We start from the raw sequence: 11,754 nt of genomic DNA, 5'->3' as shown, positions 1-11,754 counted from the left end.
ACCCCCTGTCCCCAGGGGTCCCCTCCGTCCCCGTGGTTTATTGGGGGAACACAGAGCCCAACGACCAGCCGCAGGGACAGGGGACGGGGAGCTGCCCCAGGGATGGGGACAGCACCGGGACACGCCGATACTCTTGGGGGTGCTGGCATGCGGGGGGGGGGCACCCTAACCATTGCCGCCCGGGATGACGAATGCACCGGGATGAGGGAGGCACCGGGATGGGGACGGCGCATGGAGGGGCCAGAGCCGGCGCGCGAACGCCGGGCTGCAGGACCACGCTTCGGCTTCGGGGCGGCAGCAGCGAAGGCGGCGGCGGCGGCGGCGCTGCTGCGCACCTGAGCGGTGCCGGCGCTGCAGTACCGCGATTCGGCCACGGGGCGGCAGCAGCGAGCAGCCGCCGGGCGGCGCGTGCACGGGGGCGGCACCGGCGCTGCAGGTCCGCGCTTTGCAGGCCCAGCGCCCGCCGGCACCGCGCACGTGGGGCGGCAGCGGCGTTTCCTTACCGGAACGAACCAACGAACGCGGCGGCATCACCCCGCAGGCACCACAGTACGGCATTGCCGTTACCGGCGGACGGCAGCGGGGAGAAAGGGGGCGCCACCGCGCATGCGCGGCTCAAGAGCCGCAGTACCCAGTTTTGGTCGCTCGGTGGCAGCAGCGAACAAAGGAGAGCGCGCCACTGCGCATGCGCGGCTGAAGCGCTGCAGTACCGAATTCTGGTCGCTCGGTGGCAGCAGCGAGCAAAGAAAGGCGCGCCACTGCGCATGCGCGGCTCAAGAGCTGCAGTACCGAATTCTGGTCGCTCGGTGGCAGCAGCGAGCAAAGGAGAGCGCGCCACCGCGCATGCGCGGCTCAACAGCTGCAGTACCCAGCTTTGGTCGCTCGGTGGCAGCAGCGAGCAGAGGAGAGCGCCCCACCGCGCATGCGCGGCTCAAGAGCTGCAGTACCCAATTCCGCCCGCCGGGTGCCACCGTCGCCTCACCGGCCCTTTCCCCTTCTCTCCGCCCAGTTCGTACCATCGAAAGACGGTAACTGCTTACTGGCGGTACTGGGCTTAGATTTCCCTGCCCTTTTCCCACTCGCGGCCCGGGCACTAATCTTCATCGCCTCTGTACCAAAAAGCACCCGGTGGCCCCAGCATTTCAGTCCTTTCCCTTTGGCCGCTTTACAAGTCCCGTGGTGGTTTCTGCCCGTGCCCCCCAGCCCATTACCCGGGGAGGAGAAGCAGCACAGGGAACCTGTGGAACAGGTTTCTTTCTAACCCGGAGGAAGCCCCAGGGATCGCTGTCTCGGACTGCAGGTGGCATCGGGGTTGTGGGAGTGACAGCGGCGACTCAACAGATGCTGGAGAGAGATTTAAAAAAAATAAGGCCACACGGGTGACACCCTGAGAGCAGGGGAGGGGCAGCTATGTCCATCAGGAAACCGCGCTTTTGAGCAGACCCGGTGCCAGCGGCTGACCTGCAAACAACGAGCGATACGCTGGTGGTCCTGGGGCTGTGTTGCGGTGTTTGCAGCTTTCCTCGCCTCTGTGCTATCAGCACTCTGCTCTCCTCATCCTGCACACGCGCAGGGCTTGCCACTTGGAGGAGAGACACTGCACGACGTCACTTACCACCCTGCCCTCCAGCGTGCAAAGGAATTAGAAAGGAGGCAGGGAAAGCCAAGAGGCCTGCTGGTGTATTAGGCGTCCTCAGCAGTTGACCGTAGAGCCCGGCAGGTTCCATCCTTGCTCTGTGCTTTTGTAGCTTGAACCCCCGATTGTTTTGCCATCGAGACTGCAAGGCGAGGAATACGCCTCTACTTGAACAAGCAAGACCCCTGCCAAATAGCTGAGCTGTGCGCAGTGATAGGCGGCTGCCTGTGACCGACACCTTTTTCTGCTAAAACCAGAGCACGCTTCCCTTGTGAAGAGCCATCGGCAGTACAGAACGGACCTGAGCTCTCCTTGCACCGGCTCCCCAGAGAACGGCGTCTCAGTTCGACTGAAGCGTGCAGCAGCCTGTCGTCATCCCAGCCCCTCGCCCTCGAGCAAGCGGCTGCCTGTAGCAGCGGCAGAACCGCTGCTGCGCAGAGGGGAAAGGAATGGCTTGGCGTCAAGCTCTGCGGGCTGCCTGTGGCCCCTGCGGAGCCGACGACCTCGGCAGCCCATACAAAGGGCGAAGCTAGCAGCCTGAGAAGGAGTCACAGGGTGCTGCAGCTCCTGCCACAACCCTCCTTCCCAGCCTGCTGCTGGAGCACAAGGCACTTGAAAGCAGCAGGAAAGAACAAGGATGGCAAGATGGCAGGAATAACACGGAGAGCCTAAAGCGTTTAGCCAGCAGGGCTTGCAACTCACCTTGTGCCGTGGTTTAATCCCAGCTGGCAACTCAGCACCACACAACCGCTCACTCGCTCCCCCCTCAGTGGGAGGGGGGAGAGAACTGGAAGGGCAAAAGTGAAAAAACTCCACTTGTAAGGAAAAGGGGGGAAAAAAACCCCAAACAACAGAGCGAAAAACCCCACACAGACAAGCGGTACAAATGAAAACAACGGCTCACCGCCAACCGCCCGATGCCCAGCCAGCCGCAGCCCAGCAGCGGCCCCCCCGCCAACCGCCCCCCGAGTTTTATTTCCTGACGTCACAGGGTCTGGAACATCCCCTGGGTCCGCCGGGGTCAGCTCTCCCAGCGGTGCCCCCTCCCAGGCCCTCGCGCACCCCCAGCCCGCTCGCCGGCAGGGCGGGGCGAGGAGCAGCACAGCCCCCGGCGCGGTGCAAGCGCTGCGCAGCGGGAACTCACGCAGCCCCGCGTCACCGACGCCGTTTGCAGCACAAACCCAAAACGCAGGAGGAGGGAGAGCGGGGTGGGAGTGGGGTGCGGGGGAGCGGGAGGGGGGTGCCAGAGTTTGGGCGGGGGGCAACGGGCAGGTTGGCGGGGCAGGCAGCACCCCAGGGGTCCGGGGCAGAGGGGTTACGGGGAGGCAGTGCGGAACACGGGGGGTGGGAGGAGGGAGAGGAGAGAGGAGGGCAGTGCGGGCACGAGGTAGGAGGGCAGGGGATACGGGGGGCGCGTCGCGGGGAAAACCTCGCACGGGGGGAAAAACGTCGCACGGGAAAGGCGGGGCGGACACCGGGAGGGGCGGGGGGGGACATGCGTGGGGGTGACCTACGCCAGGGGGTCCACCCGGGACCACCCACAGCAGAAAACTCGCCTGGGATGACCCGCAACAGATAATCCGTTCCCGATGACTGGATAACCACGAGCGATGCCCCTCAAGGGGCTGGTGTTTCACCCCAAATCTTCCCCAAATCGGGGGGTTTTTTGCTTTTCCATAATATCAAAATTGGGGTTTTTTCCTTTTCCAAAACATTCCACCATTTGGAGGTTTTTCAACGCTTTTTCACAACAAAAATTGGTGGTTTTTGCTTTTTCGTTTTGTGCGTGAAAATGGGGTTTTTTTTGCTTTCCGGCTGCCCAAATCCAGGCGGATTTGGCTTTCCCGGGAGCTCCAAGTTGGGTATTTTTCCCCCAAAATTGCGGGCTTTTTTTTCCCCACCCCTTGCAGGCCCCGAATTAGGGGTTTTGTGGTATTTTTAGGCCATGGCGGCAGGTCCCGCTCTGCGTGCGCAGCCCTGCAGGGGAAAGTCCCTGTTGGGGGAACTGGCCCCCGATCAGGATGGGAACAGGCGGAAAAGGAGAACAGGGAAGAGGCAGCTTTTGAAAGCGCTTTTATATCTTCAATAGAGAGGTGTTTCGGGGCGGGGTGTGTGTGTGGGGGGGTGTGTGTGTGTGTGTCAAATTTTAAAATCCTTTCTGTAAACAGGGTTTCTTTGCATTTTAAAAACCTTATTATCAGAGACATTTACACTTAATGTATTTACACATATCTCTCTATATATATTTAGTGAATATATTTATGTTTCACTTATATCCCCCTATTTCCCACTTCTTATATATAATACCTGCTCAGACTATGGATCTGTTGACTTACATATTTTGAACACTTAAATGTCTTTATAGACTTCTCTATTTACACTTACATATATTTACACCTATATCTTTATAGACTTAGATTTTAGACTTAGATGTCTATTTACACTTGTACATAATCTCTTAGATTACATATAATGTCTATGTAGACTCTCTATGTAACACGTAGTAAGTGTAGATAGCGGTATCTATTCAGACCTTTTTCTATTTTAAATTCCTTCATGTATAAAATGTATCATCCTTTTTGCATTTGGAAGTTCTTTATTTTTTGATTTATAGAGACGTGAGTTATTTTTGTATCTTAAAACCCTATATACATCTTTCGAATTTTTTTATACTCTAAAATCCTTTATATAATAGGGCAGATATAGGTCCTTATTTTGAAATCCTTTTGTACGTATAAATTAATATTATTTTTCAATATACGTAACAAGGAGAGATTTTTTTCTATTTCGAGGCCTCACAGATATATTTACAGTTTTTAAAAATTTTTGAACCCCCCCCCATGAATTTTCAGGCAATTTGGGCTGTGACCCCCTTTGGGGGGGGGGGGACACGGACCCCCATGACCCCCCATTCCCCACTCACCTGCTCCTCCACGGCATCATCACCCCCGTGGTGATGCTGGGGTGCCCCAAATGACATCATCACCCCTCCAGGCCCCCCAACCCCCCCTTTTTATTCACCCCCCCAAAAAGACACAAAACGAGGGAAACGGCCCCAACCGGCAGCTCGTTACTTTAATAATGCCGTTTACGTATGTACGCACGCACCCCCGCCAAAAAGGGGGGCTCTGCTAGAAAGATAAAGGAGGGGCGGCCCCCCCAAACGCTTGCAGCCCCCCCCAGCCCCCGTCCCGCAGGCTGCCAGCCGGCCCCTCACCCTCAGCACGCCCAACGACCGGCAGGCAAACCTGGGCCGGGGGTCTCTCCTGAGCACCACGGGACGCTCACAGCGAGGCATCTGAAAAACAAAAATCCCAACGGATATTTCAGCACGTTAAAAAAACAGCACCGAAGGCAGCAGAGGAATTCGGTCAGGGCAAGGGAGAGGGTAGCAGTCGAGCTAAAGGAGGGTGCCAGGCAAACGGGTCAGCTCGAAATACAACGCCGCCTTTAAAAGCTCAAGCGATTCGAACGCTTAAAATCAGCGTGAAGACTAATTGACACAATTCTGAACACGTTCTTCGCAGAGAAGTAAACGCTCTCGCTGGTGTCGGAAAACGCCTCGTCCCTTCCTTACAGCATCGCTGCCGGGAGATAACCCCGTGAGGCTGCAGGACAAGGGCGCGCCGTAATCAGCATCTACGCTCACGGATCCACCGCCGCAGCTCCAGCCCTTGTGCTGCTGCTGCTGCTGCTGCGCATCTCGCTCGCTTGGCCGATAAAGCTGAAAGTGAAGCGTAAAACTTTGAAGAGTAAAATGAAAAAGAAAGAACAAATCTCAGCAATTCATTTTATGCTAAAGAGGCGTGCGCACGCTTACATACGTACAATGAGAAGACTCGTACTATAAAAATATTTGATTTTCCTTTTGCGTTAATTGAAATTGCGTAGCTGTGAATTCATACCGTTAAATTATCTACCTCCAAGCTACACAGCTATCGTTTGACCAGGGGTTTTGCGTGTGTGACATGACTAGGAGGGACGCCTGGCCAGCTGCGCCGAGACCGATGCTACCGAACTGCCGGGGAAACGCGCCGTCGAAAGCGAGACAGAAATAAAGTGCTTCAGAGCACTCTGCCAAAAGATCAGGAAAAAAGCCCCTAACGTTCAGTTGCCTCTCTTTTTAAACGTTTAGAGCAACTACCCAACTGCTTAAGCACACCTAATAAATTATACACTACAGCTATTTGGCAGTTGCAGTTTAAACAACGCAAGTCAGTTTGGAAATTAGACAATTTTAACTTTCTTTTTAAAATTTCATTTATGATAGAAAAATCAGTGAGATAAGAGATCTCCCATACGGTTTTACTTTTTTTGGGGGGGGGGGGGGGGGGGGGCCGGCGGTGGGGAATATCAAATCCCCGGTGCTGCAATACATCAGGCTACCAAAAAGGACTGGCAGGTTTGCTAACGCTGTTGGCTGTACCCAAGCGTGCGGAGGAACGCGTCTTTACGATCTCTCGACCGTTACACCCGAGAACCAAAGATCAGCCATACGTCGACTATTGGAAGATGTGCTGCGCTTGGGTCCTTGCAAGGAAATCGACTTAACTCCTTTTTTTTTTTCCAGAGAGAGTGAAAAGTCTCCTTGCGGATGACTTCTACTGCCAAGCACGTCATCTCTGAAGATCCATTCTGATGGGAAGTTTGTAAAAGGCAACTCCTTTGAATGAAAAAGATTTCCATTCTGGAAAATCTCTTTCCACCCGAAGTCAAAATTACGCGCTGCAGGTTAGGAAAAAGGACATTAGAGAATCAGTAACTCACCGAAAACACATCAGGACTCTCTGTCGCTAGTTACGAGGCTGCTACCGCTTCTCGGGAAAGCCTGGAAAACACACCGAAGCGACGCCGATTTGTCCCGTGTTGTCCACGCCTCTTCTTTGACCTTGATTGCTTTTAGCACAGATGCCAGTATCTCAGTAAGGTTTTCGAGTGCTCCTGTAAGGTATTTTAAACACTGACTGACTGAAAAAGCATAAAGCTTTTATCGTGAAAACAAAGCCTGTTTCTCCCGAACGTCCGAACTCTTACAAACGGTTCCTTTCCTCTTCTAGTCCAACATTATTTTCACAGCACCCTTTAATAGCAAGCGCACAGAAACAGAAGACTCTGCTTTCAGGAAGAGAAAACAGACGAAGGAAAGCAAGCCTTGAATAGGCGTACCACGCTCCAGAACAGACCTTTATTTTTAGTATTTGTGTTAAAATATTTCATGTTAAAAAAATCAGATAGAAGGAGAGCTGCCACATTCTTCGTGTTAACTGTAAAGTCCACACTACAAGCACCTTAGGAAAAATGCAGACACACATCACAGGCATACCTTGTACTTGCAGACCACTATGGATCCTTTCCATCCGTCTCGTACTTTCACGGCAGTTGACATTCTGCTGAGAGGAAAGGAAAAAAAAAAAAAAAAAACAAACACGTTTAGCACAAAGCTTCCTTTTCTGTGAAGACTACAACTGAGTGGAGGAGAAAGTATTTTGCATCATCTTTGGTGCAGTTGTTGAGACAGGCCACTAGAGCTTCTGCATGTTTTAGACAACCGTGCCTTTTCTTTTGGCTCATCGGCAGCTTTAGAACTCACTTGCCTAGAGACGCGCAGGTGACAGGCACAGACACCTACGTACGTTTTCTCAAGCCTAAGTAGAGCCGCGATTTCCTCACCCGATACGTCCCAAGTTGAGTATTTTTGTTAAAGAGTACGGCAACCCGTCTGTCCTCGCGAACTCGCTGCAAAAGAGGAATCCTTTTTTCCAGGCCGTTTCTCCAAACGGTCGAGATCTTTGAAAACTGCAGTTGTGCCACCAAACCTGCTCAGGGTCCCTCCCAACCTTCGACCATCGTTAGATTTAACAGGCACACGCTCTATTCCGTCTTCCAACAGCAAAAATACATAACACCCCCAGACCCCTAGCGCAACCCTACGGACGTCCACACGCACCTCGCTGTTTTGATGAGGAGCCACTGAGCACCCCTGCGAGCACAGCGGGATCATGCGCAAGACCAGCGTCCTGGTTTCGGCTGGGATAGAGTTAATTCTCTTCCTGGTAACTGGTATAGCGCTGTGTTTTAGATTTAGGACGAGAAAAACGTGGATAACACGCTGATGTTTTAGTTGTGGCTAAGTAGCGCTTACGCTAGTCGGGGACTTTTCAGCTTCTCATGCCCTGCCAGCGAGAAGCTGGGAGGGACCTTAGCCAGGACAGATGACCCAAACCGGCCAAAGGGACAGTCCGTACCATATGACGTCGCGCTCAGTACATAAGCTGGGGGAGTTGGCCGGGCGGCGGCGACTGCCGCTCGGGGACCGGCTGGGCATCAGTCGGCGGGCGGTGAGCAATCGCATTGTGCGCCGCTTATTTTGTATATTCTTTTATCGTTACGATTGTTTCCCCTTCCTGTTCTGTCCCATTAAACTGTCTTTACCTCACCCCACGAACTTCACTTTTTTTTCCGATTCTCTCCCCCACCCCACTTTGGGGGCAGGGGGAGCAAGCGAGCAGCTGCGTGGTGTTTAGCTGCCTGCCGGGTTAAACCACAACAACCAGCTTCACCTACGCCGATTTCAGCGAATGCAGCTTCTGAAGCTTTAAACTGAAAACCGTATCTTGACACTTTGCCGCGGCAGAAACGATCCGTAACTAGAACTCTACAAAAACGCAGTAACGCACATTGCAAACCCACAGCAGCGACAGCTTCAGAAATATTTCTACCGGGAACAAGGGAGAAAAACAATACAGTTTCATCTCACGCACAGGAAAGCAGCAGGCAGAGAAAAGGGTCGGCATTCGTAGCCCTTGCAGGACGCAGGCATTCTCCTTCCATTCCTAAACCCGCCTCTTAGGTCGAAATATCACAACACTACTACGGCAATATCGAGAGCAGGGAACAGCAGCCCTGCCGCTGGATGCGCTACTGACTGATGCTATTTACGTAGCAGGACACCTAGACAGAGGGGCACGTTTTTCCACACACAACCCTGAACTTCCTGAAAATTTATGTTTACCAAAACGAGCCATTTGGAACACGTTGCCAAACAATGTTTGGCAATAAAACTTTGATGTGTTTGACACACACAAATTTGGGGTAACTCGCTACTTGCTTCCTGCTGTTGTTGTTCTTCCTTCAGAAATTCTGCTTGTAGCCAAGTTATTCGCTACCGGTTCAAGCATTTACCTTCCAGGTATTACCAGCACATCTACACAGGCGAGGAACTAAATCGCTCTTCTAAAACTACCCGAGTGAAAATTACAGCCACGAAAGAGGAGTGACAGAGAAGAAAAGGAGAGGTCAGGCAGCAAGAGAGCTCTGCAGGCTGCCACCAGTCAACATCGCACTCTTTTTAAAAAAAAAAAAAAACCCAAACCAAAAAATAACACAAACACAAAAAGCCCACAAAAACCAACAACAAAACAAAACCTTGACGTTGTACCTTTTTTTTCTTTTGGAGCTCGTCCCTGTCTCAGCAGATTGTCTCGTCAGAGCATGAAATGCAGGTGATCCGTATCCCGATGACATCTGCACGCGATGAACACGTGTTCAGAAATAGTCCAGATCTGTAAGACCGGTGTCATTTGTGTGGTTTTAATAATCATAACTCCGTTTTATTGACCGATGCATTTGCGAGGAAACTAAGTAACTTTTAAACGTAGCCTCTCCTTGGGGAGAAAAATGCGTTAGGGAGTGAAAAAAATGATGATTCAGAGCTCCCAACCATGACGGAGCAGCGGGGAAATTAACGAAAGTGAAGGCCAACAGCAGCAACACGAAGCGACATTTGGCTTTAATTCTGATCACGTACTTAAGCGGCTCTCCAAGTCTATGCCTCGAGCCTATGAATGACTAGCCCTTTTTTGGAAGGACCAACTTTTTTCCTTAAAAGTCCTAGACTGAAGACTCCACTGAACAGAACGTGGATTGAGCCACAGGACAACGTGCCGTCAACACTCTCAGGAAAAAAAAAATCAAGTAAAAATCAAGTTTAAATATCAGTTTCCATCGTGTCTCATTCATTCCGTTTCTAGTGATACCTGGGTGCTCCAAAATTCACTCTCCTGACACCACGTAGTACTACAAATTGAGTTATGCCTATAAAAATAAAAGGCTATTTCCAACCTGCCCATAAAATCAGTATGAACAAACAGAAGAGAAACACTTGAACTTAAAGAAGGACACAGGCAGCTCTTAATTTTTCGTAGATGAAAGCTCATTCTTTTCCCTGAAAGGAAAACACTCGTAACTACCCAGGGTTAGTTACGCTAACGAGGGTACGTAGGCACGCTCTGTTCACAGCAATTGTTCATCAGCTTTTCTGCACCGGCAGCAAATTTGCCCTTTCCCTGGGTTTAACGGGGAGCACCTGCAGCGACCTTGAACGCGCCAATGTTTCTCCCGGCTCCCCCGGCCCCACACGTGCCATCACCTGAGCAGCAAGCGGCGTCAACCACGCAGGATTTTCTTCACGTGACGCAGAAGGTGACGCTGGGAAAAGAGGAGGCACAAAATGAACCTGTTTGTCACACCCAGCCAACGGCGAAAACCCAGGGAAGGATTCTGCCGTGCGGGGCCGGGCTGTGCACCCCGGGAGCTCCAGCCGGCCGGTTTCGCTCCCCTTTGCCGGGTACCGGGGAGACACCGCCGCCTCGTGCTGCCGCCTGCCCCCCGGGGGACCTCGCTTCAGCCCTCGGGAACGGGACCGGGAGAGACCCTCCACGCAAAGAGAGCGGATCCACGCGTGGCGTGGATTTAATCCCCGAGGGAAGAGCTCGGGCTCCCCGCTAGCAGAAGGACAACTCGCCTCCCTGCCGCTCGGAGCGCCTTGCCGGGGACAGCCCTGCCTGCGCCTGGCTGCTCTTCAGCCGTGCTGGGAGTGCAGTCTGGCCGACGGATGCTCCGGCAAACAGACACTGCAGCGAATCGCAGCTCCCGCTCGTTACAGCTGCTGGTAATTTTGCCTCTGGCTAAGGCATGCCCCAGACAGCGGACACCCCGTCTCGTTCCAGCTCCTGCTTGCGACGGTTCTGGCTAATTGAAGCTCCAGCTCTGCACCGTTGATTTCAGCTCCTTCTCCTTACAAGCTCCAGCTATTTGCAACAGCCTGGGCTTTTGACAAGGTCGTAAACCAATCGCCGTCAAAACTCGACTATTAGGATTAAATATCATAGTTGGACATTGTATAAACATTAATTAGTTTGTACGACTAATCAGTTAATAACTATTCGAAGCAGTCGACAAGCAAGAGCTGGACTCGAAGAGGGCGTGCGGGGTCTGAAAAGCAGAGACCACCTCTTCCCCCCAGAGACCACCGCAGACGTTGAGTTGGGCCTGGTGCGTGCCGGCCTCCCGCACTTCGGGGTCCAGCAGGACCAGAGCCCCTCCCCCCGGGGAGGGTCCACGCACCCTGCCCACCCCCTGCTTTCCCCCGCAGCCCCCAATGCCCTCCCAGCCCCCCGCACAAACGGCCAAACCGGCTTCTGCTTTGGGCCCCCAAACCAGCTCACTTGGCACCCATTTCTGAGCCCAAAAACCCAGCTGCTGCGCCTGTTCTCAAGGCCCAAAGATGCCCCCGGGGAGGGCAAGCGCTTGTGTGATGCTTCGGGCAGAAACGGGACTGAAAGGTCCGATCCCGGTGCCGGGGGAGCAGAGGCGAGCTGGCTGGGACCAGCTTTTGCTCCTGGAACAACCCCAAGTCCCTGCTCCGAGGGCTTCCCCTTGGGGCCCTGGGGTGGACCTGTCCTTCCCCTTCAAATGCTCCAGCAGTTTCGGGGGCAGAAGGCCGTTTCTAAGCCCTCTCTCCAGCAGCTCCTCCCTCGACTCGGCCCGTGAAGCCCCCAGGCTCGAGCACCTCGCTGGGGCGAGCGGCCTCCATTGCCTACAGGCTGCCCGTCTGCCTGCAGGGAGGGCTGGGGGGTGCCCGGCCCCACGGGGCGACAGTGGGGACTCGCAGGGAGGGTCTGTTTGCACACAGCGCCCACCCCGCCCCCCCGCCCCGGCCCCACTCCGCGGCCCCCCTAGGGCACACAGCCCCGCCCCCCAGCCCCACTCCCCAGATGCTCACAGCCCCTCCCCCGCCTGGAGCCCCCCCAGCCCCCGTCCCCGGAGCCTGCAGGACC

General features: G+C 53.9%; 1 long non-coding RNA gene across 3 annotated transcripts; it reads right to left on the bottom strand.

The window, feature by feature from the left end:
- Positions 1 to 4,366: 4,366 nt before the first annotated feature.
- On the bottom strand, positions 4,367 to 9,933 carry LOC142079751 (uncharacterized). Of its 3 annotated transcripts, none has more exons than XR_012672782.1 (4): positions 9,075 to 9,933; positions 6,960 to 7,023; positions 6,404 to 6,464; positions 4,367 to 5,360 (listed from the first exon to the last, which is right to left on the bottom strand). It is a non-coding gene; the product is annotated as an uncharacterized LOC142079751 (long non-coding RNA). The 3 variants fall into 3 exon arrangements; XR_012672781.1 differs by having other exon boundaries at positions 6,404 to 6,577; positions 9,075 to 9,742; XR_012672780.1 differs by lacking the exon at positions 4,367 to 5,360 and having other exon boundaries at positions 6,454 to 6,577; positions 6,960 to 7,026; positions 9,075 to 9,742.
- Positions 9,934 to 11,754: the final 1,821 nt, after the last annotated feature.

The sequence above is a fragment of the Calonectris borealis genome, chromosome 2 (genome assembly GCF_964195595.1).
Source record: "Calonectris borealis chromosome 2, bCalBor7.hap1.2, whole genome shotgun sequence".
NCBI lineage: Eukaryota > Metazoa > Chordata > Aves > Procellariiformes > Procellariidae > Calonectris > Calonectris borealis.
The sequence above is the reverse complement of the archived record's forward strand: the minus strand, read 5'-3'. Positions and strand labels throughout refer to the sequence as shown.